Below are 14,550 nucleotides of genomic sequence, written 5' to 3'. Positions count from 1 at the left end.
CAAGCCTCTCAACCGGACTTCGGACCATAAGTCTCAAAGACTTCTCTTCACAGAATGTCCTATGACCATAGCCTTTCCCAGTGTTTTAATAATTGAAGTTTCATGGGGTTGGTCTCAGTTGCCTGTTCCACATACTCCTTTTGGCCCGCACGACCCTTATCCTTCCGTCTGTGTGACAGTCAGTGCTCCTCCCAAAGGACTGAGCACTGCGCTCCGTTTAGGACTCCATGATGGTTTCTTCTCAACTCATTCCACCACCCTGCACCTGAAAGACCTGCTGTTGCAGAGTCTTCATCGGAATGCTGGGCGTGGTTCACAGACACCATGTTCCACTTGGTTTTTGCAATGTGATTGGTTTAGGCCTTGCAGCAAAGCTTCCCCATTCTTGCCTTACCCGAGTTAGGCTGTGCTGAAATCTTGCATCTATCACTGGACCCCCCTGTTGGGCACGGGCTCTCGCTCTCCACATCACATGTCGCTCTGTGGCACAACCACAGCTTCCCTCCTCAATCTCCTCCTGTCCTTCTCAATCTCAATCTTTCCACCAATGTTCCTCTCAACCTCAGCCACCTCTCCCTCTCTCTAACTCCGCATTCTATTCAAACGAGGCTCACTAAAACTAAAAAAAAAAGACTCCGACTTGAAGTGAGTTTTCTCAACTGGCCACATGGATCAGTGGGTGACTCGGACTCTGCATTGCCGACTGCATTCAATGCCATAAAACCAATGCTCCCTGAACAGACTGATTGACGCACACACTGCCTGTCTGTAAACTCAGTGGGCTGCTCGCCTATTCAATCTCTCAAAGATCACAGATGAAACCCTCGGCTGAGCCAACTCAGCCTTTCATTCTTCCAAGGAAGATTGAACGAGTACAGTACAATTTCGTTTAGAATAAAACAGACTATATTTAAGTGCCTGAAGACAGTTCAGTTGGTGCTGTACACTGCATAAATGGTTATTATATGAAGGAAAAGAGCACAGCGCCTGGGCTGCTTAAACAATGAAGCATTTACAGTTGAGAGTGGGGCTTTTTAGGCCACCCTATTACATGGCAGGAAGCAGGGGGCAAAGAAACTGTTCAGAAAGCAAACAGTTGTGTAATAAAACGAGGGTGAAAGAAATAAAGTTCAGCATGCCATTTGCGTGTCAACCAAGAAATGGGCCGAAAAGGCCCCCCCCCCCCCACCATAGATCCCAGCAGGATCTGATGGGCCGGCCAATTTCCTATAAATATCTTCGAGTGTAGGCTTTTAACGGACAGCTGGTCAGCAGAGCAGGTAATAAGCTGGTTTTCAATAAAGCCGGGAAGTTCGGAGTCTGTCAGCCGCCATTACACGGCGGTCGATGGCTGCTGCAGCAGCTGGAGGAGGAGAAGTGGGAGCAGAGGGCTGCCACAGAGGTTGCGGGCCCTGCAGGCTCTAATGGACTTAAATGCATCCCTCCAATAGCCTGCACTTGGGAGAGCCAACACAATCAATGGTTGCAGGCCTTCATTTATCGCCACACTGGAAAATGACTAAACGGTACTTCTGCGGTAGGCCGTACCAGAGAATTTAGAAGGAGTTTAAGAAATTACATGTGCTCCAATTTTACCACCTTCAGTCCCAGTGTTTATTATTATTACTGAGAAATGTTTTGACCTCATCCTAGTGCTGTGGCCGCCCACGCCTGTACTTTCATGTAATAGCTTTTCCTCCCCATGTTTAGCCTTTCTTTTGGTTTCAGAGACATTTCTCCCCCCTCAGCCTTCCTGATGAATGTCTTAGCGTGGACCAAGACCCATATCCTGAACCAAGTACTCATGCACCTGTTCCATGACGCAAAAGGATGTCCAGTGCATGTGCAAGATGACACAAATAACGCCAATATTCTGGAGCACGGCTGCAGGAATATTTCTTTTCAACCACCGATAGCAGCTTGATGTACTTGGGAGTATTGATCATTGAAACTACAAAAACCTGCCTGGCCCGAAAGCATTGGATAACATTTAGCTTTTGCCAATTTCACAAATGTGTTCACAAAATTCTGCATATTCCACAACAATTGCAAAATTGAGGGTTGTGGGGGGGCATACAAAGGTCCTCTGTGAGAAATGAAATAGTCAAAATAGGTTTTACAGCTTTCAAAATTCAAATAGTAACTTTTGCTGGACAATTTTTCAGAAAATTAAGTGGACAACCGAATATCACATTTTAAAATTATTTTGTTGGTAACAAAAGCGCCAATTAACTTTTGCTGGAAAACAAACCCACAATTTTAAGTTTGCTCGAAAACAAAGTTGTAAATGGCTTTTGCTGAAGCATGACGTTGCCAATATACTTTTCTGGTGGAGACAGATGGATACGTCATCTAGAGCGTCGGCCCCTCCCCGCCCCCCGCCTCCATACAGAAGGAACGACGGAGGAGCACCATTCATGGAGCCTTTCCCATCATTGCTGCTGTAACATGGATATAAAATGCAGTATTCGCTCAGACAAATGTACCGGCCTTATCTTAAAGTAATCGAAGAGATGAACGTGGAGAATCAAGAAGCACTGAACCTGGTGTGACCAGGGTACCAAAGCGAATGACGTCAGTGTTGAACCGAGACAGGTAGACACATTAGACACGAAGCAGATACACACCCTCCATGAAGGTACACAAACAATAGGTCAAAATGCATTTAGACTGAAGGATATGCTTGCACCCAATAGGGTAGAAAACATATACACTATACATGCTGAAAAGCAAGACGCGTGAGAAATACACATACAAATCTGCTTAAATACAAGGGGAACAACCAGAATGAGTGTCCATATAAAATAAGATGGACGGCAAAGCTACAGTCAATTGAATGGAAAGCATCAGGGGGAGACACAGGGCCTGCAAGATAGGCAGACCTCTTGAATTGGCTAAAATTACTGGGCCAAGTAACACGCATGTCAGCTGCTCAGCCCCTGCCGGGGTTACAGTAGAAAAAGGAGTCTTGGGTCGGCAGTGAGGAGAATGGAAAATAGTGCCATGGGGCAAAAACATTCCTCTTGGATTAAGTCCAGGGACAAAACAACTCATTGAAGACCAGACGCCCGTTAATTAAGAGACACTATTGAGGGAATATAGCTCGACCAAGTGTCTAGAGGGCAGAAAGGGTAAAGACATCCATATCCAAGTCAATGAAAATCCCTGTAAAAGACGATGAGAATGGTTCAAAATGTGGTCTCGGCGCAGGTGACTTACAGTTGAAAACAGTGCCTATTCATGAATGCTAGATACAGGAATGCACCTGCCAGCAATGCCTTAAAAGTTCTTGGAACTACAATACGGAACAAGGTTAAGTTCAAAGCTGGAGTCATGGCATAGAGGATTAGAGATGGTAAGCTTTAATTGGGAAAACGGCCTCTCAATGTTTCTCCCCCAGCCAATACCATTACTCATGTGTTAATGAGCCACCAGTGGTATCCAGCGGGAGGATCACATGGGTGGGAGGCCCCTCTGCAGGATTAGGGTCGACCATCAGCAATCAACACGGTATCCCTGCCCATCACCTGACCCTAGACCCCTTCCCTGCAAACCTAGGAACAATCCCTTCCTTAATAGGCTCATGAGCTGTGGTCATTTTAGCATTTCCATAGAAAGTACTGGGAGGAGGAAAAATAGGCGTTACCTAAGGGAAGATCCCTTTCCCAGTACTGTGACAAGCAAGATCCGCAATGACTCACAAGGGAGTCCAACGATCAGTTCTGTGATGAGGGAGATGCACGGAAGCATGAGGATAACACTTGAGAACCACAAGGAACAGTCTAGTGGTTACTGGTTTCCGATTGGTCCCTCTAGAGTAGAAATAGAAAATAGAAACTAGGAAGTGTTGTCAAGCCTTCCCTGGAGGAGCAGGGAGCTGGAATTATGTGCTGGAATAGAAGGGGCTGTCAACCACTGCACTACCCAGAGAGAGTGGGAACCCTTGATTCCCTAGCAGTCTGTGGGGAACTAAGGGAAGCAGGAGTCTCCCTCACTGGGGGAACCAAGAAGACCAGTGGGCTTCCAAGAAGGAAGCAGGAGAAGCTTACAGGTGTTGCTGAGGACTGGAATCATCGAGGACCAATTGTAAAGGAACACGGACCGGGACGGGGAAGGCACAGGGAGACCCTAGAGGCTGTGGTTGGAAGGGGTGAAAGAGTACACCAAAGAGACAGAGAAATACAAACTTTGCATATACAGATGATACTCACAGACCTTTCGCAGGGGAGTAAACCAAGGCTGTGGCTTGAAGAAAGATCAGCCAAAGAGAACTGTGAGAAACCAGAAGGTGTCTCACTCACTAGTCTCTGGGGATCTGTCATCCAGGTGGTGTCAGATTCACCAGGTGAGTAACCTTTCCCAACCTCCTCCTCACCTGAACCTTCTGAGATGTTGTACTTGGTTTCTGTGGTGGGTCTTCTCTTAGCTTTCTTGTCTTTGGCAGGCAACTGCCTTTGGGATGTCTTCTTCTTCTTATCACGTAAATAAGGCCTGGCTCCCTCAGAGGCCACCTTGACAGGGAAGGAACACCTGCCCAAGGGGAACCCCAAGGAGCCAAACCTCCAATTGCAGGGAAAAAGCCAAAAAGGCACAAAAAACCCTGGTAGGATGTATTTCTTCCTTGAGATGGATAGTCAAAGACTGTAGATAAATTGTCTTTTCTGAGCAACTTCCGGTGTTGATGCGGAAAACGGTATAAGGAAGCTTGGACTTCGATAGGAGTCTGAAGAAGGGAATATATACAGAAACAGTTCCCACTTACCGAGAGCTCTGGCAGAACCCAGAGAGTGAAGGTACCCAAGTCGTGATCGCGGATGCCTAAAATAAACAGCTCCACGACCGCGAACAAGACGGGAGTGCCGCGGCGCTGTGAAATGAAAAGGGAAACAGTGCCGCGGTCAGGGAAAGAAAACAGAAACAACACCGCTGCAACAACACTGAGTAAGTGCGAAATACAGAACGAGCGGACAGGACAGAAAGAAAGTAACGAAGGAAGGCAGAAACCGGAACACAGGCAAGAAGGGAGAGAATACAAGATATGAAGGGCAGAGTGAACGGAGGGACGAAAAGCCAAAGGCTAAGCGAGAAACTCTAAGAAGAACTGTGGAAGGACGATCCGTAGCTCGCAGCGTTGAATGAAACACAGATACAACGCGCCGGAAAGGGGGCGTGGTTGTGTCTTATAGTCCAGAGACGCCATGTTGGGTGAGGACTAGACCGAAGTATACTATTATTAGAGACGCCATGAGCTCCACAGCTTCCATGGACAAATCCTGACAGTATACCCCTTTACCTTCGGGGGCCCTCCGGGCTTCCCTGGGTGGAGGCGGTGGAAACGTTGAATGAGCCTAGGAGCATGGAGATGACCTCTAGGTTCCCACGTTCTTTCTTCCGGAGGATAACCCTTCCAGTGTACCAGATATTGAAGTCTTCCCTTACGGTATCGTGAGTCCACCAGATAAGCTACCTCATACTCCTCTTGAACAGGTGGGTGTAAAGGGTTTTTGTTAGACAGCCTTCGTGCATACGGGTCCGTCTGGTATTCTTTGAGCAAAGAGGTATGGAAACTGGATGCACCCTTTGGAGTCTGTCCGGTAGTTTAAGTCTGTAAGCAACCGGGTTAATCTGTGCGAGAACGGAGAAAGGCCCTATATATCGTGGTGCAAATTTGCCAGCATGGACCCATTTTGGCAAAAACCTTGTGGACAACCAGACTAACTGGTTGGGCTTCCAGGCCGGATTACTACTTCTCCTCCGGTCTGCCCACTTCTTGTGCATCTGTCTGCTGGACTCCAGTGCCTTTCCTGGTACTTTTGGCTGTTGTAGCAAGCCAATCGGTCTCCCTGTAGGAATTTTGCTGCTGGCACACACCGGGCACGAAGAGACGTATTTGTTTACGTCCTTGCGGAGAGTGGGCCACCAAAATTGTCGACATATGAGATCCCGTGTCTTGCGTATGCCAGGATGACCCGACAACTGAGAGTCATGGCACCACTTGAGTATCTGGCTCTGCAGGGTCTTAGAAGGGATATAGAGAGCCTTCCCTAGGTAGTACAAACCGTTCGGGTCTTGAATGACTGACCGGAGCAGTGCTTCTTCCTCTTTATATTGCTCCATAAGTTCATGCAAGAAAGGGATCACGGTGGACACTCCCAGTGCCTTAGAGAGCAGTAATTCATGTCCCTGGATCTTGGTGGGTTCTTCACCTTGGCTCCGGGATAGGGCATCAGCAACATGATTTTCGGTACCAGGTATGTAGGTAAGACAAAAATCGAACTGTAAGAAATAATATGCCCAGCGGGCATGGCGGGAATTGGTGCATTCCATTTGTTGGAGTACCTTTAAATTCCTGTGGTCAGTGCGAATAAGGAACTTATGGTTTGCCCCTTGTAGTAAATGGCGCCATTCTTGACATGCCAGCTTCATGGCCAATAGTTCCTTTTCGAGGACTGAGTAGTTCTGCTCACTGCTAGACAACGTTTTTGAATAGTAGGCAACTGGATGTTCCAGTCCGTCCTCTGCCTCTTGTAATAGCACTGCTCCTACTGCTCCAGCTGAGGCATCAGTCTCAAGGACAAAGGGTCGGTTCTGATCTGGCTGGACTAGAATAGGGGCTGTAGAGAAATGTTCCTTTAAACGCTTGAAGGCCTCCCTCTGGTCTTGATCAAATGAAAACTTGACTCCCTTCTTAAGCAAATGAGTGATGGGTTGTACTAGCTGGGAAAAATTTGGAATGAATTGTCTATAAAAGTTCGCCAACCCTAGGAATCTCTGTATCTCCTTGACATTTTGGGGTTCTTTCCAGTCTTGGATAGCACGTATCTTACTTGAGTCCATCTGTACTCCTGCCGCAGAGAGAATAAAGCCCAGATAAGATACTGACCTGGCTTCAAAAGTACACTTCTCGGGCTTGACTAATAGTTGGTTGGCCTGTAAACGGGATAATACTTCCTTGACCTGATCCCTGTGTTCTGGAAGGCTGCATGAGTACACCAAAATGTCATCCAAGTAAACCACTACTGACACAAACAATAAGTCTGAAAATATCCTGTCCATAAACCGCTGGAATATGGCGGGAGCGTTCACAAGCCCGAACGGCATCACCTTATATTCGAAGAGACCTAAAGGTGTCCGAAATGCAGTCTTCCACTCATCACCCTTACGGATCCTCAAAAGATGATAGGCTCCTCTGAGGTCCAATTTGGTATAGAATTGTGCTCCTTGAACTGCTTCCAGAACGTCCCTTATCAAGGGCATGGGGTAGCGGTCTCTAACTGTTACCTGATTAAGCCCCCGGTAATCTATGCAGGGTCTGAGTTCTGCTGAGTCCTTTTTCGGTATAAAGAACAGTGAAGCTCCGCAAGATGACCTGGATTCTTGGATCAGTCCGTTCTGGAGGTGAGCGTCTAGGTAATCTCTTAAAGCCTTCTTTTCAGGCAAAGACAAAGGGTACATCCGACCAAACGGAACTTGAGAGGAAGGCTCGATGTTGATGGCGCAATCTTCCGACCTGTGGGGAGGAAGTGCTCTTGGCAATATATCCTTGAAGACTTCAGCGTATTCCTGGTACTGGAGTGGGATAGAAGATACTGTCTTCTTTATTGGATTACTTAACACTTCTACTCCAATCTGGAGGTTAGGGACCTCCATGCAATGTACTTGACAATAATCCGAATCAAAACACACCTTGTTTGTGTACCAGTCAATTGAAGGGTTGTGCCTTCGAAGCCAGGGAATTCCGATGACCAACGGAAAGTGTGCCGCCTTAATCATATCAAATAACATGTCTTCTGTATGCTGTTCCATCTTCATCCGTAAGGGAACGGACTCCTTGACTATGGGCCCTGAGGACAGAGGAGTACCGTCCACTCCTTCCACTGGAATGGGTTTATTCTTGAGGCGCTCGGGCACCTTGTTCTTCCTGGCCCAGTCTATGTCAATAAAATTCCCTGCGGCCCCGCAGTCCAGCATGGCCAACACCTCGATGGGCTCAGGACTCGTTATCCAGAGTTGGACCTTGAATACCATGAGTCTATTGTCTTCGCCCCCTGTTATTGGTCTTGTAATGAAGCAAGGGCTGTAGCTGGTTCCCCCGACACCTCCCTTGCATAGGTTCGGGGGCTGGAGTTTTCCTTTCGACGAGGTGGTACTTCTGGACAGTTGCGAAGTAGATGCTTAGAAGAGCCACAGTACATACACAGTCCTGCTTCGCGGCGTCTTCTTCGTTCTTCTGGAGTTAGAGGTCCCCTGGTTGTTCTGATCTGCATGGGTTCCTCCCCTCCGGTGTTTTCTCGGGAAGGTTGGGAAAGAGGTGTGGTAGTCAGTGGACGAGGTCTTCTCCTTTCTTTTCGTCGTTCATTAAGACGGAATTCAATCTGTAAGGCTATAGTAGTGAGTTCCTGAAAAGACGACGGGCGAGCAATCCGAGCCAGCTCGTCCTTGATATCCTCATGAAGACCTCTTCGGAATATAGTCTGTTTGGCAGAGTCCGGCCAGTCTGCCTTTGTGGCAAGCCGGATAAAACGGGATAAGTAGGTTTGGACATCTGTAGTGCCCTGTATCACATCCAAAATGGCCTCAAAAGAAGTGTACAGGACCTCCGGCCGATCAAATCTCTCCTTGAACAATTGTGTGAAGCGGTCGTAATCCTGTAGCGCAAGGTCATTATTTGTGACCAACGGAGTGGCCCAAGCCAGGGCGTTACCAATCAGGTTAGCTATGATGACTCCCACTCTGGACCGGGCTGTCTGGTAGGCGTAGGGACGGAATGCGAAATACACCTGGCAGGCATCCAAGAACTCCTTGAGACCTCCAGGATGCCCATCATATTTCCCAAACGACAGGGCCATAGGGGGTAGATCTCCCCGGTCATCTCTTTGCAGGACTACCTGCTGTCTTAAAGCTACATTCTCTGCTTTCAATGCCTGTACTTCAACCGTAAGGTTCTGCATCGCCACCACCAACTCCTGATACTGCTCCAAGGACGCCATGGGGGTCTTTTGGCGTTGTATACTGTCAGATTCACCAGGTGAGTAACCTCCTTTCCCAACCTCCTCCTCACCTGAACCTTCTGAAATGTTGTCCTTGGTTTCTGTGGTGGGTCTTCTCTTAGCTTTCTTGTCTTCGGCAGGCAACTGCCTTTGGGATGTCTTCTTCTTCTTATCGCGTAAATAAGGCCTGGCTCCCTCAGAGGCCACCTTGACAGGGAAGGAACACCTGCCCAAGGGGAACCCCAAGGAGCCAAACCTCCAATGGCAGGGAAAAAGCCGAAAAGGCACAAAAAACCCTAGTAGGATGTATTTCTTCCTTGAGATGGATAGTCAAAGACTGTAGATAAATTGTCTTTTCTGAGCAACTTCCGGTGTTGATGCGGAAAACGGTATAAGGAAGCTTGGACTTCTATAGGAGTCTGAAGAAGGGAATAAATACAGAAACAGTTCCCACTTACCGAGAGCTCTGGCAGAACCCAGAGAGTGAAGGTACCCAAGTCGTGATCGCGGATGTCTAAAATAAACAGCTCCGCGACCGCGAACAAGACGGGAGTGCCGCAGCGCTTTGAAATGAAAAGGGAAACAGTGCTGCGGTCAGGGAAAGAAAACAGAAACAACACCGCTGCAACAACACTAAGTGCGAAATACAGAACGAGCGGACAGGACAGAAAGAAAGTAACGAAGGAAGGCAGAAACCGGAACACAGGCAAGAAGGGAGAGAATACAAGATATGAAGGGCAGAGTGAACGGAGGGACGAAAAGCCAAAGGCTAAGCGGGAAACTCTAAGAAGAACTGTGGAAGGACGATCCGTAGCTCGCAGCGTTGAAGAGTCTGAAGGAAACGCAGATACAACGCGCCGGAAAGGGGGCGTGGTTGTGTCTTATAGTCCAGAGACGCCATGTTGGGTGAGGACTAGACCGAAGTATACTATTATTAGAGACGCCATGAGCTCCACAGCTTCCATGGACGAATCCTGACAGGTGGCCAGGACACGGCCATCGCTTTTGGATCCAGTTCCTGGGGGTGGACCAGTGTGGGAGGATCAACTGGGTGAGGGTTCTTCGGGGAGTAGGACACTGGATGGTGAGATGCGGTATCCCCTTCCCTATAACACCTTTACCCCATCCTACCAGGTAGGATATTTAGGAACTCTAACCCCGCCCCTTTTTATAACACAAACACTTTCACACAGACAGCCCGCAATGAGAGAAAACAGAATAACACCCGAGCAATATACCTGACTTGTCCCAATACAATGGTCAGGTGAGGTCAGGCAATTACTGATCATCACATACACCTGACTTCCATTAAGATTGACTTCCATTAAGCTTCCCCACACGGATAAAAGGCAGAGCATGAGAGGGCACTCTGAGCGAGGCAAAGCATACGAGGAAACAGCAGTTTCGAGACGGCAGTTTAATGAGAGAAGAAAGACAGCGAAACAGAAGGGGATTGCAAGACGGGAAGTTCCCTTGACCTTTTGAACAAGGAACAATTACTTTCCAAAAACCTCAAGAATAGAAAGCGTAAAACCAGGAAACCAGGCTGAAGAATCCTGCATTGTGTGTTGGAGATACCCGGGGCTCTCCCCCGTCAATAATCAAGGCAGGGAGTAGCGCTAGCCACCGTGGTACCGTCCTTGGCTCCAAAATGAAGAGAGCGTCAATGACAACACAGCCGGTGAGTTGGGGAGACCAATACAAGACCGGTCCGTGTTGAAGCCAAGGTTGCAAGCAGCAACATTGTATAGCAAGCGCTGGAACGAACATTGTTATAAATGCAAGTAAAGTTAAACTGCAGATGAGTGATTGAACTTTCAAAGAAAGATCCAATACCTTTGACAGAGTGGTCCGGCACTGTATGAGTGCTCAATCAAATGTCTCTGTAAGGTATCCAGCTGAGAAGTGGCAAAAGTGAAAGTGAGAACAGGGTTATATCAAGAAGAGAACAAGTAATTTTGAATCAAAGTGGTCCTGCGACGGGTCGAGCAAAATCCTGCACACAGTCAAAAGTCTTCGATTTTGATGAATAAGGAAAGTTTGGAAAAGTAGATACATTTGGTCCCAGCCTGGCGTAGTGAGACCTGGGGTGAACAGAAAATCAAACGAGAAATTGTATATGTAAAATCCTAAAGAAGAAAGGAACTTTAATGTTTGTCGTGTTGCATCAGGCCCTCAGAACTAAGAGACTTTGAATGGCAAAGAGACTTTGGCACAGAAGGCGCGGATGTTGAGGTTTTGAACTGCATCCTCGTGCTAGAGAAGCCAGAGACTGTGCTAAACTCGAGTGTGCCGCCTTGTCCTGTGCTGAAAACATGGGGAAGGGAAGCCAATGGCTTGAATATCCTGACATACCATTTCTTGAACACTTTTCTTTTGCATAACATTGTTTCCCACACTATTTGTATTTAGAAGTAAGGATTGGCAATAGGTTTTTTAGTATAGGCCCTTTTATTTTGACAGACTAGGACTGCGTTATTATTATTTGATGGTCGTAGCTTGCTCCCATCTTTAGATTTAGGATTAGATAGGTGTTTTTCAAAACAAGTTGAAGTTCAATAAACAAACTTGAACTGTGATCACTTGTGTCTGTCTTATTGATTGGTACCATGCCTTCCTAAAAAAAAATGGGAGAGTAACCAAGTGAAAGGGGCCTGGGACCCAAAATGGGGAAACGCACCCCAAACAGTAATAAAGAGGAATACAAACTTTACATTAATAAACTGGCACTCATAGACCTTGGCTGGAGAGTAAACCAAGGCTGTGGGTCAGAGAGAGATTAAACTAAGAGGACGTTGTGAAGAACCAAGTGAAGGGGGTCTCAGACCCATGTAGGGTAAGTGCACCCCAAACTCTAATCAAGAGGAATGTGAAGCTTGTGGGAACAAGTGACACACTAAGACCTTGGCAGGAGAGTAAACCAAGGCTCTGGATGGAAGTGAGGACATGAAAAGAGAACTGTGAATTCAAGAAAATTGAGTACACTTGTTGGCAGGAGAGAGGGCAGGAGGAGGGGTACAGAGAAAGGGTTGTGGACTCTCAGCATAGCTTGGCAGAGAGAACCAGGCTATTCTTCCTTGTTGCAGTACCTGAGAGGGGTGCGGAAAGAAGTGCCTGGGACCTGTAGCAATTGAGGGTAAAATCAGAGCACAGCTTGAGAGACAGAACCAGGCTATTCTTTTTCATCGGAGTATCTGGGAGTCAGGTCGGCCCATCAAGGGGCTAGGAATCTCAAGACGCCTTGGAAAAGGTGGCTGGGCCATTCTTCCTTCTTTCAAGGCCTAGGAGCCAGGCCTGCTAAGTTAAGATAAAGACTCATCCTGATCAGTGAAGACAGAGACACACTTGAATGAAGTGGAAAGATTCCGGCGAAAGGGAATCAACCTTTGAGTCCTGTGTAACTTCTGTTTGGTTTTGTACACCGTTTTGGAACTTTTGGTTTTGTACACCGTTTTGGAACATTTGGTTTTGAAATACCAACTTAGGCTGCAGGTCGACTGCTGGGAGACATTTCCTTTTCCACCTTATGTTGAGTTTAGCTTGTGAGGGAAAGTTTAGGATTTGGACACAGGACAGTGAACTTTACTTTGGAAATTCTGACACAGACCATTTCATTAGCTAGTTTTGTTGAAGCAGGGAAACCCCCTCTTAGAGGTAGGGCTAGTTAGGATTTCCTCCAATCCTCCCTTCTTTCTGTTATTAATAAAAGTCTTTGCCAATCAACTAACCATCCATGTGTCTGAGTCTTACTCCTCCAACTTCACAGCAGTCACTAGACCACTTTGGATCTGAAATGTTACTGGGAGTCAGTACATATGGATGTACGTTACACATTCGTAAACCAAAAGATCGAATTACAAAATTACTAACACTGTTTGTTCGCACTTTGTAATTCCAACTTTTTTTTTTACCCCTGCAACACATGTAGTGTATGTGGGGGACACCACTGTGACCCCCGCTCCCCTAGTTCGGTATTTTGGTAGTAGGTATTTTCTACTAGACTGAATTCACACTATTTGTGCATTTGGTCTTTTTTATTCAATATTTTCGTCCAATCCCGTACATATTGCACATGAAGACTAATTTGTTGCAATAGGTGCACCATCCTTAAAACCCAAACAAATCCAGTCAGTACAGAGAGGTTCCTCTTCATCAATATAGAAGTGGGCCCTGTGTGGAGGAGCTAAACCTACTGGGAAATGTTGGCACACATGGGTGGACTAATGACCAATGCAAAGGCAGATAAGAACATCATCTAACTAAGGCAAAAACACATTGCTAGACTGCACATCTGAGGAAAGGTAATGGGCGATTTGCAGAAATCAATGTGTTAGCCATCCTACCCAACACCTCCCGAGGCTGCTTAAACTTAATCACCCATTCTGCATTTGTCATTATTTACTTTCAGCTAATTTTGAACCGACAATGTTGCCCTTAACGTGACATTTAGTCAAGTGTCTGATTTTCAACAATTCCACTTCATCCCCGAACTCATCCACACCTTGCTATCCTTGTTTACAGGCACTTTTCACTCTAATCTGAAGGTGTTGCAGGATAGGAGCAGCTCAGATTTAGTAAGAAGCTCCTGTACCCACTCAGTATCATCCTGGCGGCTCTAGATGTGGTGACCTTGGTGGGGGAAATATTGGTCTTATGGGGAGCTTGCTGTTAGCTCTTGCAGGAAAGTCAAAACCACTCCTACATGGCCACTTCCCTGGACACAGCTGTGGATGCATCAGTGTCCAGGTTTATATTAAATCAGTTCCAAGAAGGTTGAGCGAGATCCCAGCGCATGTTGCTATTTACACATTCAGACTTCTTGTGCCCCTGTTCTTTTCTAAGTGTTGGTTCTCGTACTCCAGGGCTTGTAGTTGATAGCTCTCCCATGCCCCACCCCCACCCCCGTGCTCCTGAAGATACTGTGGCCTATAGGGACAGATGAGAACATCCAGAGGAATACGTACACACAACAACAGAGGCAACAGTACAAAAGCAAGCTCGTTTCAGGCAGATTCAATAGCACACATGAATTGCCAATTGGATGTCCTTTTTGGCAGGACAAGAACCATCAGAGCATTTTAATTCTCAACCACCCATGTCCACGCTCTCCTTCTTTCAAGCTCAATCTTGCCGTCTCAGTTCTTACAACATCACCTTGTGACCTCCATACATCTCGGACAGAGGACAAGTCTAGCATGTCGAGGATAGACCAGGCTAATTCCAATCTAGGAAGCACCCTACATGGGGGTTCAATCCAGTTCTGCTCCCGACTTCGTTCCTAATGATTACACATCGATACCAATGCAGGCCTGCTCATAGCTTTGAAGGTTTGTCCTAATCTGGAGGAGCATCATCATCTGTTTTCTTAATCAAGGCCCTTTTCTGGTTAGGATCTTGACTGCTGCACAATCTACATCATGCTGTAATATAGAACTCATTCATCATCTGCAATTCCAATCCATGCACGATCAAAGCCTGCATATATTGCTCTATTCTTTACATGTATCATCTCCTACACTTCCAATACTGAACTACCCCCACTTCTAGTAGCACAACCAGG

General features: G+C 46.8%; 1 protein-coding gene across 5 annotated transcripts in view; it reads right to left on the bottom strand.

Moving 5' to 3' along the window:
• GALNS (galactosamine (N-acetyl)-6-sulfatase) overlaps window positions 1-14,550 on the bottom strand; it is a 613,875-nt gene that overhangs the window by 213,970 nt on the left and 385,355 nt on the right. The gene's annotated exons all lie outside the window — the stretch shown is intronic.

The sequence above is a fragment of the Ambystoma mexicanum genome, chromosome 1q (genome assembly GCF_040938575.1).
Source record: "Ambystoma mexicanum isolate Mex_15411 chromosome 1q, UKY_AmexF1_1, whole genome shotgun sequence".
Classification (NCBI taxonomy): Eukaryota; Metazoa; Chordata; class Amphibia; order Caudata; family Ambystomatidae; genus Ambystoma; species Ambystoma mexicanum.
This window is presented reverse-complemented; position numbering and strand designations above follow the sequence as displayed.